This window comes from Leopardus geoffroyi, chromosome B1 (assembly GCF_018350155.1).
Source record: "Leopardus geoffroyi isolate Oge1 chromosome B1, O.geoffroyi_Oge1_pat1.0, whole genome shotgun sequence".
In the NCBI taxonomy this organism is placed as follows: domain Eukaryota; kingdom Metazoa; phylum Chordata; class Mammalia; order Carnivora; family Felidae; genus Leopardus; species Leopardus geoffroyi.
In genome coordinates this window covers 122,117,920-122,130,355 of record NC_059327.1, presented here as the reverse complement: position 1 = coordinate 122,130,355, position 12,436 = coordinate 122,117,920, and the positions used below count along the sequence as shown (strand labels likewise).

At 41.9% G+C, this 12,436-nt stretch overlaps 1 long non-coding RNA gene across 1 annotated transcript; it reads right to left on the bottom strand.

Annotated features, from left to right (window-relative positions):
- Window positions 1–1,074: 1,074 nt before the first annotated feature.
- LOC123583219 lies at window positions 1,075–12,084 on the bottom strand. Its single transcript, XR_006704792.1, has 3 exons — window positions 11,981–12,084; window positions 11,330–11,468; window positions 1,075–1,230 (listed from the first exon to the last, which is right to left on the bottom strand). It is a non-coding gene; the product is annotated as an uncharacterized LOC123583219 (long non-coding RNA).
- Between the last annotated feature and the right edge of the window lie 352 nt (window positions 12,085–12,436).

The window sequence follows — 12,436 nt, the reverse complement described above, 5'->3', positions numbered from 1 at the left end:
CATTTTGAAGAGGGTTATCTTTTTGTCTTCAACAGTTCTAATGTAATCATATGGTAGCAACAGATGCAACATGATTCTTTCTCAGAGAAGTCATGAATTTTTACAATTTTTAAAATGTCTTTTAAGTAAAGGAGATGGACCAACATTTCTATGATTAAAAAAATTAATGCAGTATAGCTCAAGCATAATATCTTGGTTTTTGGTTTTGGTTTTGTTTTTTACCAAAAAAAAAAAAAAAAATTCAGAATTTCAAGCGATCGCTCATTAAGTCCCTGGTTTGTGGCCTTGAAAGTTAAGCAAGTCTTCAGCTCTAAAGAAGCAGATTAAACCACTTGTGCTGTCAGCTTGAAGCATTTGGAAGCTGGCCAGAACTGCTTAAGAATCTTTTTTCTTTCTTATTCTCTTCCTTTCTGCCAGGCTCTCCCAGGGAGTTCACTTGCAGAATCAAATGAAAACCAATCCCTTTTATGCAAACCTTCCTGAAGCAGCAGGGCTATGTTTGGTCCCGAGAGCGGAGATTCGTGCAGTGGAAGCCCTGGTGGTGATTTCTCTCTACCCAGGCCTCGCCAAGGTCCTCCCCACCACGCAGTGATGAAAGGAAGGATCAAACAGCCCTCTCAAAGCCAAGCTCCATCAGACCTGCCTTTGCTAAATATAGTGCACTTCAATAAACACCATTGTGAATTTGCAGTTTGCTTGCTGGAAAATACACCACCACCTCCATCAAAATTTTATGCATGCATGTATGTATTCAGATCTTTCTCGACTCTCTTTTATCAACTAAAATACTCAGCAAATTTTCTTTTCGTTTTCAATTTGATATTCAATGTTTCTGCTCAGCACAAATTAATTGGAGGAAGCACTGAGTCAGGGAAAGCTGAATGAATAAAGTTTAACCACAAACAAGGTGGAGGTCTCTGAAATTCTTAAAAACACCGCCTTCAGCCAGGCTGCTGAGGTCTGCTGTCCTTCATCCGTGAAATGACACTTCCGCTAGTCAAATAAGGACGGGGTAGATCAAATTAAGATAATCATTGCTTTAGACAAATTCTCCTGAGCAGTGTCTGCTGATATAATTCTCAAAATATGTTCTGCTTTATTGTCTGAAAGACTCTGATGGTAAAGGTGCTGTACTTATTTTTGGTTTATGTTCACCTTTGATCCTGGTGGAAAGTAAACATCTTTGTTCTGCAGCCAGCACCTGATCCTTGGGCTTCTGTTCACGCTCACCTAAAAAAAGATCAGGAGAGAAAGCTCACCAAGCACGCAATGGTCAACAGCAGTTGGGGCAGGGAACAAGAACACTGTCTCCAGCAGGAGGCTTGGGGGTCACCACCAGAGGATGTGAAGTTTTGAGCTGCCTTGGGCCCCCCAGGCCCCCAGCAGGTGGGAGAGGCGTGGGAATCTGAATAACCACACATGGGCAAAACCCACTTGCTGTGGTATGCGTGAGAGGTAACACTTTCTGAGACCAGCTTCCTGCCCTAGGAGGCTTAACTGCTTCCATTTTTACATAGAAGGAAGCTTGCAACTTCCTTCATCTATGGCTTTCAGCACCTGTGATTTGGTGGGGGGGAGGGGGGGAATGTTTTCATTCCTCCTCGGAACCAATTTCTACATCATTAGTTTATCAAATCAACCCAACAAATTAGGGTCTCAATTTTAGAAAGCAAATATTTCAGCCTTGAACCAGACAGAGACAAGAAATAAAACATTACGTAATGCTGGCTACATACAAGAGAAGTGGATTCTAATAGGTCAAAAGAAGGGAAGAAGTCTTTTTTTTTTCATACTGCTTTTTTTTCCTTTTTCCCTTTTTGTGGTTACCAGCCATTTGTGTGTCCTTTATGTGCTACAGTTACTCAGTCTTCAAAATGAGTGTAAACTAGGCATTTATGCATTTATGCATTTACAAGATGAGAGCCCCACTCTGAGAAAATCCAAAATAATACCAAAAAATGGCTTACAAAATATGCATCAGGCACGGTTTTCTTCTTTACCAGAGGATTACTCAGTAGGTTCCTTTGAATCAGAATTGTGCTGACCAAAGCTTTTACAAACAGCTGTCAAGCGGTGGAAAGAATCAAAAGATCTCAATTAATGTCCCAGCTACAGCATTTTGTAGCTGTGTGACCCTGAGCACGTAAATCAGTGAAACTTCCAGAGCTTCTGTTTTCTCTTCTGTGAATCAAAGATAACAACACTTACTTCACAGACTTGTTGGGATCAAATGAGATAATTTGTGCGGAAGTGCTTAGTTAACCTAACCCATTTATTTGTGAGTTCAGTGAGCGCTCATGGAGCCTCCGCTATGAGGCAGGCACTGGTAGGCACTGACCATATGATCTGCACAGCACGTGGCATGTTCACTTCCAATTTTCGTCTGTTAGAGACTTCCAACCTGTGTTGACATTTGGTTTGGATGCAGTACACCCACAACTTCTTAGAAATATACTAATTTGTGTAAACTGAAGGACAGTTGCACATACTCATTTACTTCTTCATCTATTTCATACACACCATGAACTGTGAACAAACAAAGCATCTGCTTCTAGAAGAATTACCATCCTTACTGGCTAACGTGAAGCAAAGGGAGGGGCACAAACCACAACCTTTTCCAAATACAGAATGGAAAGAAAATGCCTCTTGGTGTGTGGGTGCAGATCCTGCTGAGGGGCTTGCCACTGTAAAGACTCCTCCAAGTTCCCCTGAGCCCCTGAATTGGGCACCATGGTAGGATGTCCTTGGTGGGGCTGTTTTCTATGTTTCAGACTTGTACCGCGTTGGTGGAGGTTCTGTCTCAGGCTGTTCTGATGCCAAGTGCTTTGTACCACCTCCTGTGTCCCTCCCCAACTGCCCGAGAGCCTGCAGCCATCTGAACTCCGCTCTTTTCCCAGCACTTGTGTGGAGCAAGGACTGTTTCAGTTTTGCATTAGACCCTAAAAGCTACTGGTAGTAATCTTGCCTTACCTTACCTCTTCTATTTAGTTGGGCTTCGATACCTCACATGACATTTGTCAGGAAGCTACATAGACTTTCTCTGGAAATTTTTGTTTGCACAACCATAGGAAGCAAGATGGTAGCATTGCACAACTTGAAGGGGCTGCAGTCTGAGGACACTGCATTGTGTCAGTAGCACCTTCCGTAGTGCACAGTAGTGTACAACACGTCCAGCCATACATGGAGGCCCTGATAGGAAGACTAGAAGCTCTGAAATATTCCTCGCAATTGAATCTGAAGCTTGATCACATCCATACTCTCTTTCATGCTCCTGAAAATTGTTTTAGCCACTTTAATCCAACTTTCTAGTCAGCATCAGAAAGTGTTCTCTTGGAATCTGCCTCCTCCCCTCTATCCATGTTGTTAAAACCTTAGTTCAGGGCTGTATCATCTTTCCCCTGAGTTACTCTAGCCATCCATCTCCTATCTGGCCTCTTTGCTTGTAGTCCCTCCTACCACCACCATCCATTTTCTTGCGTTGACAGGGTGATCCATATAAATCACAAGCCTGGCCATGTCATCCCTCTGCTTGTAATCCTTTAATAACTTTCTAGTGCCTTCAGGACAAAATCCACACTTCTTAGTGTGGATATAGGACCCTTCGTGATTTTGACCCCTGCTCTCACCTTCTGCTTCTGAAACAATGTACTGGTTCATATCAAGTCAAGGTCTTTGTGTTTGATGTTTGCTTTGCCTAGACTGCCCTTCCACTCCTCTGCCCCCTTCTCCTGAGCAAGCCCCACTTAGATGTTACCTCCCCTGGGAGCAATTTGGAGGTGAAAGTGGGACCACATATTGAGCAATAAAAACACTTCTGCAGCCCACAAAGTGTTTGAAAGTAACAGTCTTGGTGGAAAGGTCAGCAAGAAAGTCATGCCTCTCCCACCACACACTGATTCATAGGGATTCGATGCTAGTGGCAAGAAGTTCAGAGAGCTATACAAAAAGAAAGAGCCATGCTGAGCCCATTCCACTCTGTTCCTTCCTGGCCTCTGGGCTGCCGCACAGAGATAATCAGATGGCAGAAAATCCCGAGGAGGGGCAGCCTCAAGTCACATGGGAAATAAAAGTCAGAAAACACAGCAGAAAAAGTGTAAGCTCGGGAACCAGGAAAACTGAATTCTGGCCACAATATCTTTAGATTTCAGTTTATTTCATTGTGAAAGAATTGGACTCTGTCCAAGGTTTGCATATTGTGCTTCACACAGCCCTAGGTGTTCCAGATGTTTCTCAAGGGCCACCTCAGGGGAATAAAAGGGGCAGAGAGGGGATGAATGTGATTCCCCAAGAACACTTCCATACCTGTCAGATATTCTATTCTTCTGCATAAGACTCCATCAACGCTGCTTAAAATGCATTGCAAGACCCTAAAAGAGACTAATGAACAGTAGGTATCCCATTAACCCACCTTTTCCCAGAGTTAAGAAAGACTTATTGACTGATGCTCCAGTAGTAGCTGGGCATTGCGTCTGGCTGCTTGCTCAGTCACCTCCCTGCTCCACCCCCTCAAACTGTGCTGCGTATTGTCCAAGGATCAGTTGGACTTTGTCCCCAAACCACTCAATGCCAGTTGTATGTGTTGGTGATGTTCTTTTTTTTTAAAGTTTATTTATTTATTTTGAGAGTGAGAGAGTGTGAGTGGGGGGAGGGGCAGAGAGAGAGGGAGAGAGAGAGAGAGAGAGAGAGAGAGAGAAAAGCCCAAGCAAGTTCTGCATTGTTAGCATGGAGCCCATGATGGGGCTCCAGTTCACAAGCCCTGAGATCATGACCTGAGCTGGAATCAAGAACTCGATGCTTAACCAACTGAGCCACCTAGGTGCCCTGATTATATTCCTTTAATTACGTATTATATAAGCCAGTGAAATACAATCAAATAAGAGCCCTTTTTTCTACAAATACTAAGGAGAATGCTTTGGAAAGACTTAGTAAAAACAACTAACTGAGAATATTGCTGTGGAATTATGTATGGGGAAGTAAACTCTGTGGGGAAAGATTGTATAAATCTAAATGGAATCTACTTTCAGACTGTTCCACAAGGAGCTTGGAGTTCTAATTCCACTTTAAAGAAATCCAACCTAGAAATGGTACATTTCTAGAAATGGTGCATGGTACATCAGAAAGGGGTTTCCTTAAAAGGGGCAACTCTATGACTCCAAACAGCATGTCCACCCTCAAATCAAGCCTTGGCCCTACATGAGTCACTGGAAAATAGGCACCTGTGTTTTAAGATAAAATAAAATATGTAAATGTATATATACATATTATTTTTATGATTCCCCACTTTGAGACAAACCAGAAAATATTCTTTCTGTAAAACCAAGCAAGTGAACAAGCAAGCAGGCAAAGCCACAGCAACAGTCCAGGCTTTGAGTTTCTGTTGGCATTTTTTTTTTTTCCAGAGAAGTCACTTCTACTGAAGGAGACCCTGACTGGCCCTGCATTTGTGCAGCTGTCAGGCTCAATGGCCACTATAACACAGACAACATGGTCATTTCCAACTACAACAGGTGTCCCTGATTTTTAGTCTTTCTTAAATTTCAGCAGAGACTGCAATATGATCATGAAAAAAAAAAAGTTGGACCAGAAGAGGAAAGATAGTCAGGGGTGCAGAGTGAATGGTGTGTGCCAGAGACTCTCTCTCGAACTGGTCAGTACACTTGTAGTGCCAGAGAGCTGTGTTTGGCAAACCCATCATTGCAAAGATTTACTGATTCTACTGTCAGCTGAGATCAGTGGCTAAATGACTTGTCTCATTTTTGTTGGGTAGGGACAGGATGGTGATCATACAAAGCTGTCTGTGCCCAGTGATAGTAGCAAAATCAGCACTGTTAGGGGTCAACAGAAATGTGCCAACTAAGTGGGCATCGACCTAAAAAGTGTAATACAGTAGCCCAAAGAAGATGCGTTACATTCTTTGGTGGAAGGTGTAGCCATTCTGAAATCAGAGTGTGGATCCCTGGTGTGTAAAGCAGTTTGTGAAAGACTTAAGTATTTTATCAGGAGTCTCTAGTATCTGCAATTAAAGTATAACCTTTAGTAAACAAATGAAGAACCTGATGCCTTAAATTATAGATAAGGCATGATCCTTCAATATGGCATCTTGTCACCTATAGAATTCTACCTGGGAAGTGGACTAGTTCTTAAAACCTTTAAAAAGCAAACGTCGCCTACAGCCTACAACTGTCTGACCTCTTCAGCCCCTCTTCTCTCTGATAAGCCATTGTCTTAGTCCAGACATGTTTTGTACATATTAAAATATATTTCCTTTTTATAGCACAGTTGAAATCACATCTTCTATACTCTTCTGCCACTTGCTTTATGCATCTTAGTTTTAAAACTCTACCATAGGGTATAATTCCATGTAGTTACTAAAGATTATTTAACTAGCTAACTCAAGTCTTAGTTTATAGAGGGAATAGGGGCATAATAGGAAAAAAAACATTAAAACCATACAGAAGGATATATTTAAAAAAAAAAAAAACGCTGACAATATGGGAGAAACAAGAGATAGTCTGAGGGGTAAGAAAGGGGCTGACATCCGAGGACAAGTAATTTATATCAAGAGCAGGAATAGGCCTACTCTGATGAGCCTTTCCATCTTCTGTGAAATTCAAGGCTCACCTCAGTCTCAATGAGAATCTCTTTAATTTCCCAGGAAGCAATCTGTAGAATAAAACTTGTGTAATGTTGGGAAATGTCCCCTAACTTTGCCATTATCCATAACCGATCTCTGTTACTTAATAGGATCTCAACTAAGGTACTAATTATGTTGGAATCAGAGTTTTTCAAAGTCAGACTTTCTGGTAGAGTGGGAGTCAAGCCATTATGAGGCCTGTTTATTTCCTTGGTTAATATTTTTCCTTTCATCCAGGACTGTACTTACTTTTTTTACAGGAAGCTGAATGAGCTTACCAGAATCTTCGAAATTAAAAGAGCCAACCACAGCACAGTTCTTAATGGGATAAAGAATTGTGGTCCCCAGTTTTCATCAACAGGAAGGAGTCACGGAGTTCCACAAGAGGGGCATTGGCTTTGGGGGTCAGACCATGCGCTTGGGTTCAAATCCAGAGTCTACTACATCCTAGCCATGTCATCTAGGCATGATTCGACTCTCCAAGCCTTTATTTACTCATATATAAGCTGAGGTATATTAATCCCTCCATAATATGGTTATTGGGAGAAGTAAATAAGATAATGTATGCTCTCATGGGCCAAGTCCTTATGTGCATTGCATCAGGCACTGTGCTAGATTTCCAGAAAATGACACATGCTAAGTATATGGCAGACAGTCATTAAAGACTTGTTGACTTGAACTCATTAAGCAATAGGGACACTCAAAAGGTAGACAAATAGGAGACTGTGACTGAAAGGTCTTTGTCACTGTCCTATGAGAGAGTAGATTAAGTCATTTGTTTCCACATATGCTCCCCAGAACTTCTTTTCCAGAAACAGACATAGAGGGAAGAAACAGGGAAGATACATCTTGAGACTGAACAAAAAGTTATAAAAATGATGAATACAATATGTCCACTGCAGGGTGATTATTAATGAAAAAATTCTGTTGTGAAGGGCCATAGCTTAAACTCTAGTCCTGGTCACTTCCAGGATACAGACACTTAGGGCAGTCTTGCACTACTGACATTTTGAGGGAGATAATGCTCTGTTATGGGGGGGGGGGAGTCCCATGCATTTTAAGGTGTTTGGCACCATCCCTGACCTCAGCGCACTAAATGCCATTGGCACTCTCCACCAAGTTGTGACAACCAGAAATGTCTCCAGACATTGCCAAATGTCCTATATTCCACAGAATAGCTCCTGGTTGAGAATCACTGCTCTAGGGCCTATTTGACCAACGAACGTAAGAAAAAATGTATTCCCAAGGAACAGACCCAGCACCCAGGCTTAACCCAAGATGAACACCTCACTTGCTGGGACACTTCTGAGTGCAGATGTTTCTGTCATCCAGGTTGGCCCTCCGATCAGCTGTATGCTTGTGCCCAAAGGGGAAAAGGACTACAAAAACTGCAAGGATCTGTTTTCATTCAAGTCTCTCAGAAACATCGAGAAATATCATCCTTCCTCATCATCTGTCCCTCTTGCTAACTCTATTTTGACTGTTCTCCTCCCTGATGTTCCTCCAATATACTGTATTAATTGTGTCTCTTACTCTATACTTTTGATCCTTTGACATCTTGGGGCTTGCTGAATCTGGAAGGAATCCCTTCCCAGGGCTAGACAATTTCTAGAGATAGCAAACAACCTGCCGGTGGGTGGGACTTTCATATGCAAACCAACCCATCAAGAGCCCACACTACCACCCATCTCCTCTATGGGCTCTCACACTCAGGGCCACTATTTCCTGGCCTCAGTGACCCCCCAGAACCAGGTACCAGATAATTAGGGATAGCCCCTTTGCCTCAGAGACTGCTGAAATTATTCAGATTTGCCAATCCTAAACTGCATACGCTGCCTTGCCCGTTCCTTCCCACAGAAACCACAACAAAGGCTCTTGCCCATGTGTCTCCCACATTCCCTCAGCCTTCTGACTGACCGTGGTGCTTCCTCATGTGCCCCTTCCTCTTGGGACCTGTGGGTATAATAAATTATCTTTTCAATGGCAATTGCCCCCTCATCAGTTGGCCCCTCTGTACCTGAAAAGTAAAAAACAAAAAAACAAAAAACAAAACACGTTTTAAAAGACATGCCTGGTATGCTGCCACCACAGATGGCACGTGTTGTTTCCAGCATGGGTTCACTCAAGCCCCAGACATTTCTCCAAGCACGCCGGGTGTCCTCCTTCCACAGAGCTCTTGCCCTTGCTGTTCCTTTTGCTGGACATGACCCTCACTTTCTTCAGAACCCCTTCACCCAGACCTCATGAACTCCTCCACCCTCCTGATCTTATCTCAAGCAGGAACTGCATCGAAGACCTTCCCTGAGCCCCAGCCAAGGTCAAATCCATCTGCCATTGTTACCATAGCAATCTACTTGTTCTTCTTAGCACTGAACGTAGCTTGCATTTGATTCCCTAAGTGATTGTTTGATTAAGGTCTGGTGTCTTCCATTTTAGATTGAAGACACCAAGAGAACAGCAGCTGTGTCTTTCTTCTATCGCATCCTTGGCACAATGTCTGGAACATGGTGTGTGCTCAATGTTTGTTAATTGAATGAATAGATGAATCCCTTGGGGACTCCTAGAAATGACACGAGTCATCTTTGAAGAGGGCCTAAAGCCCAGCAAAAAAAAAGTTGGAAGTGTCAGAAAAATATATTTGATTACCATTAACATGGTTTCACTGTCCCCAGGTAGCTGGATCATAACACACAACATAGTGTAAATACAATATAGCACATACACATGATGGCATGTTATGCAAACATTAAAAATGGTGTTTGGGGGCACCTGGGTGGCTCAGTCGATCAGGCATCAGACTTCAGCTCAGGTCATGATCTCACAGTCCGTGAGTTCAAGCCCCGTGTCGGGCTCTGTGCTGACAGCTCAGAGCCTGGAACCTGCTTTGGATTCTGTGTCTCCCTCTCTCTCTGCCCCTCCCCTGCTCATGCTCTGTCTCTCTCTGTCTCTCAAAAAATGAATAAACGTTAAAAAAATTTTTTTTAAATCATGTTTGCAACCTAATGTCTCATACATAGTCATGGAAAAAAACACCATGTAGTTAGTTATTCAAATTATATTGCAGGTTTATGTTTGTTAACATGTAAAAATGATCCTGATATATATTATTCAGTTAAAACACAAAGCAGGTTGTAGACCAATTTATAAAGGTTGATAATATTTTGTTTAAAATTAGCATAGGGGCACCCGAGTGGCTCAGTTGGTTAAGCGTCCAACTTTGGCTCAGGTCATGATCTCACAGTTTGTGGGTTCAAGCCCCACATCGGGCCCTGTGCTGACAGCTCAGAGCCTGGAGCCTGCTTTGGATTCGGTGTCTCCCTCTCTCTGCCCCTCCCCTGCTTGCATGCTGTCTGTCTCTCAAAAATAAATAAACATTAAAAAATTTTCTAATTAGTATAAAATTATAAATACGTGCTGATGATATGTCAGGCACTGTGAGAAACATTTTACATTTATATGGAATTTCTTATAACAGCCCTATAAGGAAGATACTATTATCTCTATTTTAAAGATAAAGAAAATGAGGCTTTTATAGGTAAACTCTTGCCTATGGCTCTATATTAATATGATAACTATATTAATAACTAAGTTAATAGTGATTTTCTTGAGTTAGGACTATTTATTTCCTCTTTTTTCTAAATTTTCTGCAATGAACATGGGTTAATTTTGCAATATAACAAAATTAATTTAAAAGAATATGTAAATATTTTTAATGACAGAAAATGTTCTTTAAGCAACTTTCTCAGATAAGACAGTAAGATAAATTTTATATACAGTATAATTTCAATTATGTTTTCTAAAAAGCAGAAAGAATATACTGAAAGGAAAAGGGTACAAATGTTACAAATGGTTTTTTCACTTTATTTAAGCACTTTGGCATTTCCTAGATTTCTTACAATGATCTTGTTACCGTTATTAAGCAATTTGCCAAAGTTGCCTACTGTATATCGATTAGCACTGAGATACTTTAATTGCTGGCTAAACCCCCAAAAAGTCTCTGAGGCAATTTGAGCTCTTACCCCATGATGTCAGGTTATGCAGGGGATTTAATTTGTTTTTTCTATAGCAAAACTAATTTTTATTTCAAATTTAAGAACAGAAAAAGTCTTGGGGTGCCTGGGTGGCTCAGTTGGTTAAGCGTCTGACTTTGGCTCAGGTCATGAGCTTAGAGTTCGTGGGTTCGAGCTCCACATGGGGCTCCATGCTGATAGCTCAGAGCTTGGAGCCTGCTTCCGGATTCTGTGTCTCCCTCTGCCCCTCCTCCACTTGCACTCTGTCTCTCAAAGATAAAAAAAAAAAAAAAAAAAAAAAAAAAAAAGAATAGAAAAGGTCTTGATGCCAATGCATTTCACTCCCCTTTCTTCCCCAGCCCACCCCTTCCTTCACACCTGCCCACACCCCCTTCGTAGGGATTAGCCACCAGTTTTACTGCATCTCAAAATATTAGGGAAAAGAAACACGTTAATATTTCAGAAATATTATCCTTCCTCACATCGTGGTACTGAAACAATCAGACCCCAAACCAGACAAACCGGATTTACCCCTCTGAATGATTGACACATGGCCTTTTCCAGGTAGAGCTAAGTTAGTTGTAAAACCTCCGCCCTCCTGGGACTTCAAGTCAGCCAGGCTGACATGACTCCTCTTTCCTCAGGTTAAGGATTTATTGTCAAAGGGAGATAGAATCCTCTTTACCTAGAAGGGTGGTCACATCAGGTCATCCTGGAGGGAACTGAGAGAGTACATTGAAGCCTAAGCTGGCAGCTGCTTTTGGCTATTAAGTAGTCTTTCTGCTCTGGAGCAGATGGGTGTTGGTAGTGCCTTACAAGTCACCCTGGAAAGACACAAACACATCGGAAAGTCGGCTTTGACTTTCCCCATTAAATCTCTTTTGAGTTTATATATAAATATAAACGTGTGTATATATATACATATATAGTTGTGTTTGATAAATGTATGACATCTACATACCACTAGCATTTATATAATGTTTACTCTGCAGGCTCGTCTGTCAGTGTATTTTCAACGTGTACCTAAGCCAGTGCTTGGCACACACTGGGCATTCAATATCAATTTGTTCTATTTGTGATAAATAAATGGTAAGTGAATTCTAAAAGGTGAATATCCACAGATAACGTGCACATAACTAAGATGAATTCAAATATATTCTGTCCATAAAATGACACATGGGCAGTCTTAAGGGGTAAGAATGTAACTTGTTGCCTTTCCCAAAGCTCCACAGTTGGAGCAGGGATCCGTCTGGAGTAGGGAATGCTGAGTTGTGCCGTGTTCAGTGTGGAGTGGGGGTAGTTCCTTGCTTTGTCCGTGGATATACTACGTACATACCAGAGCGGCCTTCTAGGTGGAGGCATGCCAGGGGACCCAGAGCCACTGCAGAGTCAGTCTCAAGCTCAGTGTATCTCCGGACTCAAAAGAGTCTCAGGTAGAACTCTCAGTCTATCTCAGTGTATCTCAGTGTATCTCCCGATTCAAGAGTCTCAGGTAGAACGTTCCCTAGATACCCAGAGCCAGCCAGAGGCATTTACACACAAGCAGCAGGTCCTTACGGTGGCTCCAGAGTGTTAAGAGTCTTCTGAATTTGGTTTTGGGGTCAGCCAAGAATCCAATCACAAACATAGATCTTATAATGACTTTGGGAATTTGGAACTCCGTGCCTGGTGACATTCTCTGTTTCCATTATTATCGTCATGATCATTAACTTTGCAATTACATTTATTTGAACACCTACACACTAGGCACTCTGCCAAGTACTTTGTTTCTAATTGTTATAACCTCTCTAAA